Below are 19,439 nucleotides of genomic sequence, written 5' to 3' on the forward strand. Positions count from 1 at the left end.
ATTTTAAGGACATATTCATTTTAAAGTAATAAATGTGTTACCTAGATGTAATTCATTATAAAATACAATTTGTATAAAATAGGTGGGGATTTTTTTTTCAGATGATTCATTTGCTAATCTGTGTACATGCACAAGAGCAGACATTATATGTATGATTTAAATGAATGAATAGAACAAGGTTAGTGGGAGGGACATTATACACCCTGAGTTCCACTGAGAGCTGTGACCTGGATTGTTTGCTTACCGTCCAGAAGAGACAATTTTGTCAGTTTTAGTTCTTTCATTATCTAATAAGAAAAGGGGTGAAATTTATTATCTTAAAGTTTCATTGAATGGTAGTTTTGATTTATAAAAATTGAACATTGATATATTCATTTATAAGCATTTTTCTGAGCCTGTATTAAAGGCTTACTATGTGTAATGTATTAGAAATGCAGATATTTAATATACAATCTTTGCCACTCATTTCAGTGAAACATACTTTCAAGGCAAAGTATGACAAACATGATTTCTAGTAACTGGAACATTAAAACAAAAAATAATGAAAAATAATACAAAAACAATTGATGAAAATATAGGCATTTAAATATTTTAAAAAATTATGTGCTGGGGTCCGTACAGTAGGTGCGAGTAACGCAAAGGTGTGAAGAGAACAGGTCCCCTGCTTGGCAGGGCCCGGGGAAGCTTTCAGCTGTTTGGCAGGGCCCAGCTGATTTCTCTCTGACCACCTTGACAGAGTTTCACCCCCTTTCCCATGAACACTTAGTGGGGTGCCACTAAGAATTTTGTAATCTATTGAGGCCTTGTTTTCCCCTGTGAGATGGCTTTTGCAACCAACATGAACTTGAGAGTTAATGTTATTGATAATGTCTTGGTAAGTGGGCCTTTAACTGCGCACAGGAGTACAATTAAGCCCATGTTGTTTCTAGACACCTTATTGTGTGCCCATGAAATCTGGCCCAGACATTTAGCATGCTTTCTGGGAAATGACTTGATAAGAAGTTTACAAACTAATGGAAGTGATGAGAGTATGGGCTGAAACTGCTATGACAAAAAATATAGCTACTGGGACCCTAAAAACTATCCTGTTACTGGGACCCCAAAGGCTATCCTGTTATAGTTACTGTGACCCTAAAGGCTATCCTGCTATGGCAAAAAATGTAGCTACTGTGACCTTAAAGGTTAGCCTGTCCTTGCAACTCTTTAGAACATAGAAAATGTAGTTGTTTTAGATGCTTTCATAATTTTTTAACTAGAGGAAATATAGGGCGATTTTACTAGCATCATAAAAATATACTTTTGATTATTGTTTGATTGTTTATGAGGTTGTAGAGCCTGCAGTTGTAGGGGGATTTAATGTTTGACACTTTTTGTCTTAGATCTTTGTTTTTTTTCTCTTTTTATGTATTTCTCCCATTAAGTGATGGATAGTTGTAGAATAAGAATTGTAGTAGAAGTGCATTACTAATTAAGATGTGTTGCCTACTGAGAAATTCTTGGCTGCAATGTCAGAATGGATAATGCCCTGTCTTAAGGTGAAACAATTTGTAGAATTATCTTTGTAAACATTCACTTGTCCATTGTAGAGTTGAAACTTAAATGGAGTAAACATGGCTCATTGCTAATTGGAATTCTTTCCACTGTTATAACTCTTGCCTTACTTGTTTAGTTAACAAACTGTGTGAGCTTGCAGGCCTAATGGCCAGCGTGACCTTTAGTGCTAATGGCCCCCAATCCCCATAAACCAAGACCCCAGACTTACTAACCCATACATTATTCAAGGTAGGGGTCTGATTGTCACAGGTGTGCCAAGGATAGAGGCCAGACTTGAGGAGAGCAGGTGGGGACTGGCAAGCCAAGATAAACAAGGAATGTGTAATCCTCCCTCATTCATCTCTCAAGCTGTTGTAAATTGTGCCCCCTCTTGAAGTTATGTCAAACTGCCCCTGAAGAAAACCTTTTACTGCTTCTGTATAAATAAAGCGGACAGCTTTCTCACATTGTCCACAATGATCTTGGAATTGTAGTGGTCCGCTTCTCTTCTTCTTGCTACGCTTATTTCACGCACCCTTCTTGAGCTCCGAACTTAGCTGGAGCTGGACTCTGGCAATTATGAAAGACAGAACATATGATTGAAAGTTGCTACCCAGTGTTTTCAGCCCAATGATTGCATCATTCAAAGCTAGGAACTAGGACCCCAGTTGAAGCTTTCCAAGGGAATAGCAGGATGCTACCTACTTCAGTCATATTTATTGTCACCTAAAGGCCTCAGTAGTAGGAACTGCACATTGAACCCAATTATTCCAATATGGGATATGAGTGTCAAACATCCACAACTTATCAAATAGTTTTCAAGTGAAAAATGCTGACACTAAATACAAGGGAACTAATTGTGGATAGAAATAATAAAGAATAATAATCAACTGTGTTCAAATGAACATGTTATCAAATTTGTGCTTTTCATGCATATAGTCAATAAACATATAAACATGCCATAATAACCTTCAGGATAAAATAAACAAGTAAACCAATTACTAAGATGTAAAAAGTGTTCAAAAGCAATTTGTCACAATTGATACCAGAATAAAACAGGTGACATGAACTAAGTCATTGGAAATAACTGAAAATGTAACAGCAATGCCAACAAAAACAATTACACAAGGCTCACATTTAAAAGCAAAGATTATGAGTAGAAAAATAAATAAATATTTTACTTATTGTAGGGAAGTTATGTTTCCAAGAAAAAAGACATGAAACTATTAAAAAGTAATCTGAGATTTGTCATTTGAACAAATCTGTGTAAATATGCACAAATGTATATACATAACACTCTGTGTATGTTTAAGGATCACTATATACAAGTAAAAATGCACATTTTGGAAGATTTTCATTTCTCAGAGGGCCATAATGACCAGCAATGGGCCAGACTGAAGGCACAAACTTCTTCCTGGTACCCATACCCGTACTAGGTCACAGGTACTTGTGCCATCATCTGCTGTTTTCCCAGGCCATTAACTAGGAACTAGATTTTCTGATTTTATGCAATTTAGGTAGATTGTATGTGCCCAGAAACATATCCATTTTTTCCAAATTGTTAGTGAATACTGTTTATTATAATTTTTGACAATTCTTCTAATCTGTGTTGAATTCATTGTAATGTCTGTTCTTCTCATTTTTGATTTCACTTATTTTGGTCTTCTTTTCTCTCTCTCTCTCTCTCTCTCTCTCTGTTATTTGGAGAAAAAGTCATGAAAACATAGAAAATGCAAACCTAGCAAAAACCAAGATGGTGATTTGATCAGCAATAAAGGCCCTCCCAACACTAAATACCCACCCCAAATGGCTCCATGTTTGAATTGTATCAAAAATTGAAAGAAGAACTAATCCCAGTTCTCAAATACTCAAAACAACTTAATGGAGGGAACATGTCAAATTCCAGCTATGAGGCCAGCATCACATTAATTCCCAAATCAGAAAAAGGTACAATAAAGAAAGAGAACCACGGAACCTGATGAATATAGACACAATTGTCCTAAACAAAATACTTGCTAATTAAATCCAAACATCAATCAGGATTATTCACTGAAATGAAGTATATCAATCCCTGTTGTGTAGGGTTGGTTCAAAATACATAAAACAATAAATGAGATATTTCACACTATCAAATCCAACAAAATGATAAAATTATCTTGATAAAGAAACAGAAGGCATTTGATAAAATGTAACACTCATTAGTGGTATTTAAAAAATTAAGGAAATTATAGAAAGATTATTCTATAATATAATCAAGGTATTATACTATATTTTTTCTAAAGATTTATTTATTTTATTTTTATTACAAAGTCAGATATACAGAGAGGAGAAGAGACAGAGAGCAAGATCTTCCATCTGATGATTCATTCCCCAAGCGAGTACAACAGTCGGTGCTGCGCTGACCCGAAGCCAGGAGCCAGGAGCCTCCTCCGGGTCACCCAAATGGGTAGAGGGTACCAAGGCTTTGGGCCACCCTCGACTGTTTTCCCAGGCCACCATCAGGGAGCTAGATGGGAAGCGGAGCTGCCGGGATTATGACCGGCGCCCATATGGGATCCCGGGGCATTCAAGGCGAGGACTCTGGCCGCTAGACCACGGCACTGGGCCCAAGGTATTATACTATAAACACTTAGTTAGAAGCTTATTGAATAGTGAAAAGTTAGAAGGCTTTCCTCTAATACCTGGGACCCAGACAAAGATACCCCCTTTCAACACTACTGCTATTCAATATTTTCCTGAAAGTTTTCTCCTGAATCATTAGGCAAACAAAACAAAACAAAAACATTGTGGCTAGTGATGTAATAAACCTGTAATTGTTAGGCAAATTAAAATTATGTTATTAAAGAATTGAAGGGAATAAACGAAAGGAAGAAGGTAGGATTGAGGGAGGTAAGGATGAAAGGTTGGAGGATAAAAAATATATAATTATAACTATGTTAAACATAAAGTCTGTCTATATTAATAATAATTATAATAAACACTGAAATGAGCAATAGTGTTTGTAGAAAAAAGGGAAAATTTGTAGGGTTATAACTGGAGGCACCAATACCCAGATATGACTAAAGAAAGGGCAATAATTAATCACCGGGTCTTGTTATTGAAAATAAATACAATTACATGTAGAACAAGCTAAAGTTAGTGTCGTAGTATTAATTCACCAAGCTACTTAATTTTCCTGCAGCCCCGCGGCCATGCCCAAGCGGGGCTGCCCTTTTGCGGACGCGGCGCCGCTGCAGCTCAAGCTGCGCGTGGGCCAGAGGGAGCTGGGCCGTGGCGTGTGCGCCGAACGCTACTCTCGGGAGATGGTCGAGAGGACCAAGCAGCTGCTCTTCCAGGGGGCCCAGGCCTACATGGACCGCATGTGGGCCGACGGCTGCGCCATTGTGCACCTGCCCGAGCCCCCCAAGCCCGGCCCTGCTGCCAGGGGACAGATGCTGATCGGACCCGACGGCCGCCTGCTCCGGAGTCGGGCAGAGGCTGACCCATCCAGGGTGGCCCCAGTGGCCTGCTCATCATGTGTACGTGCAGTGGACGGCAAGGCGGCATGTGGCCAGTGTGAGCGGGCCCTGTGTGAGCAGTGCGTGTGAGCCTGCTGGGGCTGCGGTGCCGTGGCCTGCGGCCTGTGTGGCCTGCTGGAGCTCGGCGATGCGGGTGAGAAGGTGCTGTGCGGCAGCTGTACCATGTTCGAGGCCTGATGGCTGTGTGGGCGGGCTCTGTGTTTATACTGTCGTGACACCAGCAAATGAACTTTCTATTTCTGTTAAAAAAAAAAAAAAGCTACTTAATTTTACTTTCCTCTTTCCCAGTTCTGAATCTTGACTTAGGAATCCTTTCCAATGTTTCTTCTTACATGGGTCGGGGAATGGGTGGCCATGTGATCAGGGCTTGTTCAACAACTTCCTTTTCTCTTACATTTAAACTCTCAAGAAGGCAATCCTGCTCCAGACTGCATGCTGTGTAATGTGGAGTTGGCTGTGATTCACGCTGGTTTGCTTTTATTTCATACTTTTGCCTTTTTTTCCCACATAGAAAAAGACATTACACAAACATACACACACACATAAGTGAATCTAAAAGTTTCTGAGAATCACCAAAGCAGCAAAAAAGCCTGAAAATTTGATCATCTGCAATTCCAGTCAGTGATTTAAACCTAGCAGCCATTAGCCCTTGAAGTGCATAAAACAGCTCTGCATCCTTATGATCAATTCTCGATTTGGGTTAGCTAGTTCATGTATTTTTCTGTTAGTAGCAATTGGCAAAATCTTAACCAATTCTGACTGTTCAAAGAGATTGGGGCTAACATTCTTACAAAGGATGAGGAGGTAGCAAAGAGTGAGAACCTGAGACCCCAGTACATTCAGGAAGAATACCAACACAGGACTTGTGTATTTGGTGTGCAGCACAAGGTCATTGGGTGGCTTATAGGAGCCAAGAGAGTGGACCTGTGGTGGATGTTGGAGGTGAGGGTTTCTCTGTTAACACTTTGTTCAAAGCTGGACTGCTGAAGGCATAAACAGAAAAATAAACAGACAGAATAAAGATTCAGTGGCAAAGACCTTCAGGGCAGAAAATGTGTAAGAAGCCATTTTGAAGAGAAATCATTTCATGTCTCCATTCTTTGCCCTGCTTTTCATTTCTCTTGTTTCTTATGTGTTTCTTGCATTTGGTAGCCATTGCTTGGGAGTTTGACTTTTTCACTGGTGATTTCTAGTTCAGCAGCTCTCTTCTGCCTGCAGAGTCCAGTGCCCTTGGCAGACTTTCTCTGGAAAAGGACTGGTCTCGTTAGGTCTGCTCCGTGACCTGCCATGACTAGCTACCCATCAGCACATTTGCATCAGCATTTAATGCCTTTTCATGGAAGGAAAATAACAATTCATTTCTTCCTTACACCAGAGCTGTTGCTTCATGCCTGAGGGAAACAGCAAGGGGGAAGGGAGGGAGTTCACAGAGCTGTCATATTGCAAGGCTCCTGTTTCCCCGTTACTCCACCAGAAAAACAGAGACTTGCAGGCTGCTGTCAGGGAAGCACTTCAGCTCCAGGCAGCTCTCAGCAAAAATTGAACTTTCGTTAGATGCAAACATACACAGCAATTATTTCAGGTCACTGGTGTTATCATTGCACTCTTCAGTGCAAACAGACACATGGAAGTGACAGCAGCTCTAATGAAATATTGGATTTGGAGCATTGAAATGGTAACATTCCAGCATTTCTTAAGGGCAACCTGGTGATTCATGGTATAATTTCAAAAGCTTCCTAGTTAATACAAGTCATTGGTTTTGTATACTTTTTCATTCCCATAAATGATTCAGATTCTACACCACAACTGACATTATATAACATAATATTCATGACTTAAAGGCCAATGGCATGATGTTGAAAATTACTGACTTGAGAACTGAGCTACTGGTGGAATGAACCACATATTTAGAAATTCAACATCATTTAATTACTTAACCAATCTAACCATTTTTTTCCTCAAAGTCTCTTGTGAACTAACCAATAGGCTAGGCTGTTATCACAGCTAAAAAACACATTAGATGTGATCCTTGTCCTAAAACATCTGAAAATCTATTTGAAAATATAAAATTGGTAAAAGCTGTAGTGAAAACGTAAGAGCCATTCTTTTAGTAGGCTTTTCATGTGCAATAGAAATCGAGAGGTATAAATATGGATTGGGAAAATGAGAAAGCTTATTGAAGAAGGCAGCCATTAAAGCAGATGTTGCTTGGAAAAAATTAAGGGGAGAAGGTAGCAAATCCTGGGAGTAAATAACTATGTCAATAAAATTCAAACCTCTTTGTAACATATACAAAAGCTTCTTTTCTTTGACAAAAAACTTAAGTATCTTAGAATCCAACCCATCTATCTGTTCTCAAAATTTGGTATTGTCTCCCCTGCACTCCTCCATCTTGTCCCTTTCCCTGCCCAGGTACTTGGCAGGAGATGTGTCCTTTTCAGTCTCCCCCTCCAGCTAGCCCATTCCTATCATGCTGGAATAAAGGACATCCTAACACCTTGCTGCATCTGGGATTTTGCCTTGCGGTAAACAAATCGTGAAAAGAGGACTTCGCTGAGGGAATTCACTGCACTGAAGAACTTTAACTGCATTTAAAACTTAACAACTGAAAATTAATATGGCAGAATAGGGTAAGGACAAGTTTAAACAGAGGGAGAAACATTAGCCAGTGTGAAGCAGAGAGGGCACATTTCAGGAAATAGGAGAGGACAGAACAGCAGCACAGGGGTACCTGGAGAATGACAGACACAGGAAAGCAGCGAAAACAATGGTGTGGTGTTGCAGTGACTGACACACCAGCAGCATTCAGTGAGTGGCGATCTGAATTGCACTAGCAGCCAGAATTACACCAGCAACCATGTGGGAAGGAACTTTTACCTGGAGCTCAGCAGGTGAATCTAGGCAGAGGACTGCCCCTCCTGTTGGTCTGTTTGATTTGACCAGCAGCAGAGACAGAGCAGCAAATCCCAGATGGACAGTGCAGGAACAGGGTGGATTTCACAACCCAGTCTGGCCCCTAGAGCCATGTCAGGCACCATTTTGTTTAAGAAGGTAAGGGATATGGACAGGAATGAGCATGCACTGAGCTGGGAGTGAACTCATTTCTGGCTCAGAGAACTGCAACAATGAGGTATCCTACAGGTTCCACCCAAGATAGGGCCAAACGATCCTCAGATCTGACAGCCAGCAGATCAAGAACTCTCATATTGGCACATCAGGTACCATTTCATACAGTGTGGCAAAGAAATTAAGACTGTAGGACAATAGTGAGCTGCGCATGCAGTGAGCTCAGCAAGAACTCACAGAGCTCAGTGCATTGCACTGGTCCCACAGGAAAATAATACCAACTATAGCATTGTATGGGTCAAAATAGGTCCCTGTGACCCTCAGACCTAACGACCAACATGTTCCAGCAAGATCAGTACCAACAACAACCTAACTATATAGAACTCCCAGTGTCTCCCTAATCCTGGGACCTGCTCCTACCGTAAGTGGGAGACAGGTTGTACAGACAACAGTGCAGCCTCAGCATGGTATCACAGGCGGTGGAGACTGGTAAGCCAGGAGCTGGGGATATGGAGACCACAGTGGAAATCTAACATAAGAACCCAGACCTGGAACTCGCTGGAGGGAGTGGCACAACTGACTGCAAACAAAGAGCCAGGTATCAACTGCAGTAAGTAAAGGCAAACTGTAGACCTGTGGATGACAGAGCTTAGAAACCAGCCCTAAGGAGAAGACTCTTCTATTCAGAAGTACAATGACTAACAGCAAAAGAGACAAAGGCACAATGAATATCACTAAAGACTCCCCTGTGAAGGGGAGAAAAATGGGTGATACAGAATTCAAAACGCTTGTAATAACACTTCTTATCAACAATGAGAAGCATGTAAAGCAGGCATTCAAGGCATTTAAGGAATATGTTACAGTGGAAATGAATCAAACGAAACTTGATATATCAGAAATGAAGAATACAGTGCAGCAAATTAAAAGTACAATGGAGAGTATCCAAAATAGATTGGAGGAGGCAGAAGAAAGAATCTCAGAATTAGAATACATTTCCTCTCACTATGGGAAACAAAGAAAAAGCTGGAAGCAGAGCTGGATCAGGCCAAAAAAAGTATTCAAGAATTGAAAGACACTATTAAAACGCCAGAGACAAATGTTATGGGAGTCCCAGAAACTGCAGAAAGAGACGCTGGGTTTACAAACGTATTTAATGAAATAATAAGGGTAAATTTCCCTAATCTAGAGAAAGAATGGGGAAACAAGATCCAGGAGGCACAGAACTCCCAATAGGCTTGACCAAAAGTGATTCTCATCAAGACACATGACAATCAATCTCTCTTCAATCAAACATAAGGAAAAGATCCTATAATGTTCAGGTGAAAAAATTAACTGACATACAAAGGAATGCCAATTAAACTCACAGGAGATCTCTCACAGGAAACTCTACAGGCCAGAAGAGAATGGAGTAACATATTCCAGATTTTAAAAACAAAAATTTACTGGCCCAGGATAACATGCCCAGCAAAGCTTTCTTTTGTCTTTTAAAATAAAATAAAATTCTTATACAGTGAAGAAAAGTTAAAATAGTGTGTCTCTTCAAATCTGCCGTACAAATGATAAAGATGTTCTCTTGAAGAGAAAAGGAATAGCACCAAACAAAACCAAAGGCAAATGCAAAGAACATTCCAGTGAAATAGCAACAGAAGGCTAAATCAATGCACAAACCATTTCTAAAATGACAGGACTAAGGACCAAAGTACTACCCATTCATATTAACCCTGTATGTAAATGGCTTCAACTCATCAATCAAACGTCATATATTAGTAGACTGGATTAAAAATAAACCCATGTATTTGTTGCCTACAGGAGACACATTTCAGAAAAGATCAGCGGAACCTATATCACCTGGATTCTGATTCCTTTTGTTAGTTTCATCTCTTCAAAACACTCACATCTAATTAAATTATTCAGTGACTCGTAGATCATACAGAAGCATCATCGTCTTCAAGAAGGTACTTGATTTTCGTTTTCTTCAGTGACATATTAGTCATTCAGTAGCATGTTATTTAACTTCATGGTGTTGTTGGTTGCTTTTTTTTTCTTCCTGTTTTTGATTTTGTTTTATGGCTTTTCACCTAAGGGATGTATAGTAACTGTGTAATGGAGACTATCATATTTAGCAGCATGTTACTTAACCTCATGGTGTTGTTAATTTTTTTCTTTCTTGTTTTGATTTTGTTTTGTGTCTTTCAATTTAAGTGGATGCATAGTAATTCTGTAAAGGAGACTATCATATCTAGTAGCATGTTAAATTCATGGTGTTGCAAATTTGTGTTTTTCTTCATGTTGTCGATTTCGTATTGTGGCTTTTCATTTAAAGGGATGTATAGTAACTGTGTAATGGAGCCTATCATATCCAGATGTGAGGATATAATGCAGCATGCATCTACTTCCAGACCAAAATTGGACTCTCAATGAAACTGTTCACTATATCTTGACAACAGGATACTGGACTCTCTGCCATTGTCCTTGCCTGCAATGATGGACATAGGACTGTGTATGAAGAACGATACTATAGAATTGATATATGGAAATTCAGTGAGGGAGGACGGAATTGGGGAGGGGATATGGGAAATCCCAAAGCCTATGGAAGTGTATCATAAAATAATAATGAGAAGAAAAAAACTGAAAAAATTTGGTGTCATATGCATTGAGCAAGCATAAGGCCATAATGCTCATTTCAACTTTCCGCCTATGTTGCAGGAAACAAAACCATGCAGATAGGTACCATGGAATGATGAATAACCCGTTTTTTTTAAAGTTTTATTATTATTGGAAAGCCGGATATACAGAGGAGAGACAGAGAGGAAGATCTTCCATCTGATGTTTCACTCCCCAAGTGAGCCACAACGGCCGGTGCGTGCTGATGCGAAGCCGGGAACCAGGAACCTCTTCCAGGTCTCCCACGCGAGTGCAGGGTCCCAAAGCTTTGGGCCGTCCTCCACTGCTTTCCCAGGCCACAAGCAGGGAGCTGGATGGGAAGTGGAGCTGCCGGGATTAGAACTGGCGCCCATATGGGATCCCGGGGCGTTCAAGGCGAGGACTTTAGCTGCTAGGCCACCGAGCCGGGCCCAATAACCCGGTTTTTAATGGCAATTATAATGATCCATGGGATGGGTTGAATATTAGTTCTTCTCCTTCCAATTCATATGCTGGAATTCTTACTCTTAAAATGTTAGGATTAGGGGGTGGAACCTTTTGGAATAATTGGGTGACAATACTATTGTCCTTGCAGACCCCATCGAAATTTCTTCCCTTTTCTGACATCAGAGGAAATAGAGAGAAGATGTTTCACTATGAGTCAGCAAGAAATCCTTCACCAGACATCAAATCTGCCTGCACTTTGATCTGGGACTTTTCATTCTTCGGGTTTGCTGGAAATAAATGTTTATTGTTCAAGTTACCCAGGTTGTCAATACATCAGTGCAGTGTGAACAGAGCAAGACAATCGATAACTTCTAAACCGAACATTTGTTTGCTGAGTACTGTGATAATTACTTCATGTATATTATTTGTTTTTTGCTCTGTGAGTACAGAAGTCAAATAAGAACACGAGGATATTAAAATTTTCAGTTACCAGTAAGTGGCGTACAGATAGACTGAAAAGCAAAGTAAGATATTTGTGTGATCTACTAACGTCCACCCTCTATGGAAGGAATAGCCATTAATCACTATGAATTTTTTATTTGCAATGTGGTGAGACACATAGAAAGTGACTGCAAGAAGGACAGAGAGGAAGTGAGAGAAAGGAAGGGAAATATATATTATATTTTCAACACATGATTGGATGGTATGTAGCCTTTAAAAAGAAGGAAGTTCTTTATACAACGTTGATGGAAACAGAGGACATCATGCAAAGGAGAAATCAGGCATAGAAATTTTTATAATATGATTTCACTTACATGGGGAAGCAAAAAATTTGTTCTCACAGGTACATAGTAGAAAGTTTTAAGCAAGTGGGAGAATAAGATTGGGGAAAATGCAGTTGGTGAAAAACATTACAAACTTACAGTTAGACGGGAGAAGTAACTTTTAGGTAATTGTTGTATTACTTGGAGACCACAGTTAACACCAGTGTATATGCTAATTATGTTGATCACATTTTCATTTGGTGCATACAGAAACCAAACCACATTATACCTTAACTGCCAATTAAAACAAATGTTTCAAAAATCTTCATTTTCTACAAATACTGAATTAGAATCTCATTTGGACACAAAAGTTGTTGTCCCTTGCTCTGCATCAAACCACTTACAATTTACCTGAGTTAAAATGAACATTTGATGTGATGATAAAAAGTATTAGTAATCAGATTAGAGAATTTGAAAGATCTTTGAGAAGGAATATAGATACCAGCAAATGAGGGAAAGATTTACTCAAGATTGTGAGAATGAACATAATTTGAAGATTTGATGCATATTGAGTTTAACTTGAAAGGCTAATGTAAAAAGATATGGGAAGACAAAGCTTAAATGAAATGTACTTAACATAATTTTACTATTGATGGAATAATTGTCACCCAGATTAACTTAAATGGAAGGCACTTATTTGATAGAAAAAGTTTCAACTTTTAGGAGCAGGATCAAAGTTGATACAAGTGATGAGCAAAACCAAGAGAAACTAAAAACCAAGCAGCAAGACAAAGTAGTAAGTGGTCAGTCACTGAAAAACTATGTTTCCAGGATCAAGGACATGTTGAAGCGTAGAGGATCATTTGTATTCAATCTTCATACATTTGATGAAGAACTTGGAAGACATAAGAGACTGATTGCTTAAGAGGGAGTAGCAATGTTGGCATACCACACACCTCTAGTTCCTACCACAACCTCCTGACCTCATTTCTGATAAGGCTAACCTTTGTGTTTAAATTATCTTAAATGAAATCTTCACAACTCTTTAGTTTCTGTCCTGGGCTGTTCAGGTGATCAGAAACATGTATGCCTTAGTAGACAACTCTACAATATTGGAGGGGCCTGCAGAAACATGTGCCCTTGCTTTTGACATTCTACAGGTTCAATAAAAGGCCTCAGTGAAATGGATCACCACTCATCCGAATATACTATCTTAATCATTGATTGCTTGCAATTGCATTTCTTATTTTTTCTGTTATTTTCCTAGTCTATCATTATGCTCCTAGGGATCACTTCCCAATTAACGATCTGTACATAATCCATGGCTCATTTTCTGCATTCAAGGAGGATCTAGACCAAACACACGGCACATAAAAATCACTAGAAAGGGGGTCCTATATTAAGAAATAAATTGGGGCAAATGAAGAGAGAAAACCAATATTGCTTCCTATTCATTTCCTGTAGATGCTCAATTCTTCTTTTTTTTCTTTGCAGTCATCATAAAGCTTGAGATTTGGAAGATATAAAAGTCACCTTGCCAGCATATGTAGGGAAGAGGAAATCCAGAATGGTAAGTGCCACAATTATCATTCTGATCTGTGGGAGATCACCCCAGGATCTTTGCCTAGCCTATATGGAAGGACATAGGCACACGGCACATTATGCCCTTAGCTAACTGAGACTCCTCATGGTCTGTTCATTTGACATGCAGCAAGAGCAACTGGCTGTACTCTAGTCTCTCTTCTCTGTTCTTGAATGAACTGTGCTAGGACTTCCTTTGTAAACAGTGAAGTCAAATGATACATTCATCCTGCTTTTCAGCAGGTAGTCTGCCCTGAGACACAGCTTCCTGTGTTTCTTGTGCTTCCTGACTTTTAAATGTCATTAGAGGGTCCAGAGAGATAGACATACCTGATAACCAGTCACAATGTTGTTGTTGGGTGGAACTACTGTTGGGAGGGCCTTCTGCCTGCTCCCTTTTCCTAACCTGTATAAGCTTATGGCTTCTCTAAACTAAATGGACATTCTTTACCACTGCTTTGTATCCAGTGTTTCTGCTGCAGAAGAGCACTGTCGGTGCTCACCCCCTCGGTGGTCTTACAGCCTGCTGGACAGAAGACCCATGAGACTGATCTCTGGAATTTAATTTGGTAAGATGCAATAACCTGGATTCTGCAGTATTCCTCAGATCAGGATATGTGCCCCTATTACATTCTGTATATCATCTCTGGAATTTGATGTCTGTGTATCTTCAGGATGCATATTCACTCTTTCATTCTGTCTCTAGTAGTCTCCAATTGTGGATATCCAATAATCTGGCGATACTACACTGAATGAAGCATATACACATATTAGAATGTGGAGCAACTGAGCGCTCCAAAACAATGACTAAGTTTTGACAAGAAAAAAAAATTTAACTGAAAATAGTCTATGTTTAGGTTTCATCTTTGTCTTATGTCAGCTGTAATAAAGTTCAAGAAACTTGGTTGCTTTAGCATCAAATAGACCTTCCTCAGTTCTTGAGATTAGGAGTCTGAAATAAGGGTGCTGCATGATCAGCCTCTGCTTACATCTCAGTGAAGACTGGCTACTACTCATGACATTATGTGATGGTTTAAGTATTTGTTTATTTCAGAGACAGAATGACAACACATATCAAACACACACACACACACACACACACACACACACACACACACACACACACACTTCTATTGGTCCATACATGCAATGCTGCGACAGCTGGGGCTGTAAGGCCCAAGACAGGAACAGAAAACTCCATCAAGGTCTCCATGATGGGTAGTAGGATCCCAAGTACTTTGATCAATCATATTTCTTCCTTGGTACATTATCAGGAAGCTCAGTGCAAAGCAGAGGTGGCATCTGATCTCGGGCAATCTGATATGGTTGCAACCATCTCAAGCAGCAGCCTAACTATCTGGGCCACAATAGCATCTATGCATTCTGTGGCTGTTAATCCTTTATGTTCATTTGATGTGGTTAAGAGACACTCAGATAATATGATAAGTATTATTTCTGTAAGGATAATTTTGGAAGAGATTAGTATTTGAGTAAAGATGTACCATTAGTAATGTGGACAGACACTGCGTGATCCATTGAACATCCAAATGAATAAAAAGGCATCTTGCTTGCTCTGCATCCATGCATCCATCATCCATGCATTCATACATCCATGCATTCATTCATCTTTCCTCTGATGGTTTTCTCTCTGGAGAACCTTGATTAATACATTTCATCACATGGTGGGTAAGAAGCTAGGAAGTTCTCTGGCTTCATATCTGGTGCTGTCTTCAAAAAGTTCATGGAAAATGCACATTATCAAAAAAAATAAACTATATTTGGAGTTACATTTAATTTTGTTCCCAAATGCTTTTATTTTTTTAAATTCCATCCTCCATGAGCTTTAAAAAGTATTGCTCTATGTCCACAAATCCAAATTTAATGGGATTATTCTATGATTACTGTTTTATAACATGATTACTTCTCAAATGTTATCACATTAGTATTGGGGTTTCAACACAAGATTGGAGGGCCCATACATTCATTCCATTACAGTCTGAAAAGAGGGGGCACAGAGATTCTTTCTTTTTAAAAATTATTACTAGTGGTAAAGATAATATGAATACTTAAATAAAATTGCTGTATAGATGTGCTATTCTTTCTGAAACATCATACATCCATTCCTCCTTAATTTTCTGCTGGAAACACTACTATTTTCTTTTGGGAACTACTATTCTCTGAGTCTTTCTCCAGTAGTTCTGGGATAATGACCAGAAGCATATACATGGTCAAGATTAGTTAGAGTTTTCCTTTGCTCTGATCACAGCTTAGCTTAAAGTACACCACAGTTATCAAGAATGGATTAATAGAGGTCAAAAGGGAAAATATATCTAACTTCAAGTGTCCCAATAGGACTAAATTATAAGTATTTTGTGTTACTTCTGAGACTTGCTGAATTATTGAGCCAAATGACTGAAGATGAAAATCTGTTTGAAAGTTGTAGCTAACACTGATTGAACATATATTCAGTTGGGATTTTCCATTTTTGGGGACAGAAGCAAACCTTCCATTATGTTAGCTTGAGCTGTTACGTGTACACTAGCATCAAGTTTTTTGCAGAAGATGATGCTATATGTTAAGACCCCGTGAAATTAACTGTTTCCATACTAACACATCATGTATATTGAATCAGAACTGATTATACTTCTAAATTAAAATATGCCCAAACCTATATTCTTTCTTCTCTAATATTTAAGGTAGTGTTAGACAGAGAGAGAGAGAGAGAGAGAGAGAGAGAGAATCTTCCATCAGCTTGTTCACTTGCCAAATGGGCTCAATGGTAGGAGCTGGGCCAGTCTTAAGCCAGAAAGCAGGGGTTTCATCAGTTTTCAATGTGCCTGAGCACTTAGGGCATCCTCCATTGCTCTTCCAGGCATGCTATCAGAGAGCTGGATCAGCAGTGGAGCATCTGGAACTCAGAGCATCCCTCATATTGGATGCTTTACCCGTTTTACCACAGTACAAGTCCCAAACCTATACACTAGTGAAACAGAGGATGTATTTCCTATGTTGCCTTGACCTTCACTTTCAAACAAGTTCTAACTTCACACACAATGGAAAGTTCATATTTGAAAACTTGATTTCAGGGCTGTAAAATTCTATGAAATTGTAATCTTAGTTTAACCTGTATGCCATCTGTTAACTGTTTTATAAAAACAAAACTTTGTTGTTTCAGCTTATTTTTATTGATAGGTGCTACATACTGAAGACTAGCTTATCTTTTTTTCTAATTCAGTAGTATGCAGAGTTGAAAGGATTAAAATAGTTTTTGCTTTTACGTTTTTACATGCAGGATTTCCTTAATGAGCACAGCAATATTATTAAACCTTCAAAATATATATAGTTTCAAATCACCCTTGGCAACTGTTTTGGAGAAAATTACCACACAAAGAAACTGATATTCCTCGGTATGTGGTAACCTCAGCAGTTGAAACTATCACAGGGTTGCGGATATTTAAGCACACTGACATAAAGTGATCCAATGATGGTCCATTCTGTTTAAGGAACTGGCTAAAGTGAGCTAATACCTAACAGACTCGAACAAAGTGTCAAACCTCATGTGGATGTTTACTTAAAAGGGCAAAATATTGCACTACAGTTCTTGACTCACAGTTTAATAAAAATGACACATATCCACAAGCATTTACAACTTAAGATAAATATAAGATAAAACAAAATGCTAAACTAAAATGAGGAACTTCTTGATGTCTGTGGCAGAAACATCTAGATTCTTTCAGACTCTTATTTCTTTACAGCTGTTGAATATATATTTCTGTCTCCTTCCCATTGATACTACCTTTGTTCCGGCTATCAGCATTTCCTAATGGGTTGTTTTAACAGTCTCTTAATGGATTCCACCACTGTAGCATTAATTCCCTCCAAGCTGATCTTCCCCAGCTTGAAGTCGATCATATCACTAAGCACCCTTAGGGTAGAGTTTAAAGTGCTTTACACACAAGAAAAGTACTTAGTAATCTGCTGGCTGTTGAGCTCTTCATTATTTGCCATCCCTTGTCTTATGTTCATGGTATTAACAATATCAGCTATTGCAGACTTATTATCTAACTAGACTCAAAGTCTTTGTGCAAGCCTCTCTCAGTCCAGAGAAACTTCACCTCCCTTCACCTGTGCAGAGTCTGCATATGACCCTGCTTAGATTTTTAGATGACACTGGAAAATTTCCAATCAAACTGCTGCTTTGCTGTTTTCTGTTGCAATAACAGAATATCCAAGACCAAGTAATGTGTCAAGGACAAACTGGCTTATGGCTCCAGAGACTGGAAAGTACAACAGGATGGCAATGGCATCTGGTGAAGGCAAATTCATTCCTGAAATACGGTTTTCAATTCATTCATGAATGTACTATTCTCAAGACCTAATCACTTTTCACAGACTCTACCTCTTAATCACAATAATAAAAGTCAAAGGAGTTGAGGAGTACTTAAACTTATTCTGCGTACAGCTCAAGTTATCTGTATCTCTCAAGTGTTCAAATACTTCCAAACTGAACTCCTCACTGTATCTAGAATGCTGAGTAACTGTTTGCTTCTACTATTTGATCATGATTGTATATCATAGGAGAGATTATATCCTCTCAGTAGCTATCTGTAATTTTTAAACAAATCACTGATTTACCTTACCATAATATTCAAAAACAGTTGAATATGAAATAATCATGTTGATCCAGCAATAAGCAAGCATATAATCTGAGGCAGCAGTCAAGAATACATGCTGGGGCCCGGCGGCGTGGCCTAGTGGCTATTGTCCTTGCCTTGAACGCCCCAGGATCCCATATGGGTGCCAGTTCTAATCCCAGCAGCTCCACTTCCCATCCAGCTCCCTGCCTGTGGCTTGGGAAAGCAGTTGAGGACAGCCCAAAGCCTTGGGACCCTGCACCCACGTGGGAGACCTGGAAGAGGTTCCTGGTTCTCGGCTCTGGGTGAGCGCAGCACCGGCCATTGCGGTCACTTGGGGAGTGAATCATCAGAGGGAAGATCTTCCTTTCTGTCTCTCCTCCTCTCTGTATATCTGACTTCTCAATAAAAATAAAATAAGTCTTTAAAAAAAAAGAATGCATGCTGGTTTTACAAATATTTCTTCAGAAATGTTTATTATATTGAGACCCAAAGGAGAAGCACACTAAGTTGCTAAAATTAGGGCTAGTGATCTTTAGGAACTTCAGTTATTTCAGAGTAGTTGTTTTGACCAAGGCTTAGAGTAAGAACACAATGGCAAGAGGAACAGCATATTTTTCTGACAATCTTATGGGTTATGTTGTGTGGTATTTTTATCAGAGCAAGCACAAAGGAATAGTAATGCAAGTTACAAAGCAAAATTTCCACTAAAAATCACTTTGATTTGTCCTTTTTTTTCTCAGGGAACCAATATTGACTATGTATCCAGTCTTCTGTAAATACAAGATCTGGCATCAATTTTTCTGTTTGTTCTAATTACATTAAAATTAGGTATGTAATAGATAGCTCTGGATTGGGTCCTTATTTCCAGTTTTCTGAAAGAAACCAAAGTATTCTGCCAGCTTCCTGGTTTGTAGGTGAGATGGTAGCAAAGCATGGGGTTCTTCACTTAGGACATAAATTACACAAAACTTATTTCCTTATGGAATCCTATTGTAAGTTAAAATATAACAATAGCAAGTATTAATTATTGCACTATAGTTCACCCTAGTATATTATTATTATTTAATATAAGAGAATCTTGAATGTTATCACTAAAATGTTTAAGGTGTTAATTGTGCTGATTTCATCATTATACAATGAATATATGCATTGAAAGATCACATTGCACCAATAAACATGCAAAGTTATGTATACATTATAAATAGAATTATGTAAAAGGGAATAATCAGTTTTAAAAGGACTCTTTCTGT

The 19,439-nt window shown here is 38.9% G+C and overlaps 1 protein-coding gene and 1 pseudogene across 1 annotated transcript in view; one reads left to right on the forward strand and one right to left on the reverse strand.

The window, feature by feature from the left end:
• Nucleotides 1-19,439, reverse strand: part of NKAIN2 (sodium/potassium transporting ATPase interacting 2) — a 986,696-nt gene that overhangs the window by 275,083 nt on the left and 692,174 nt on the right. The gene's annotated exons all lie outside the window — the stretch shown is intronic.
• On the forward strand, nt 4,713-5,309 carry LOC131482896 (apoptosis regulatory protein Siva-like; annotated as a pseudogene).

Source organism: Ochotona princeps, chromosome 1 (assembly GCF_030435755.1).
Source record: "Ochotona princeps isolate mOchPri1 chromosome 1, mOchPri1.hap1, whole genome shotgun sequence".
Lineage (NCBI taxonomy): Eukaryota > Metazoa > Chordata > Mammalia > Lagomorpha > Ochotonidae > Ochotona > Ochotona princeps.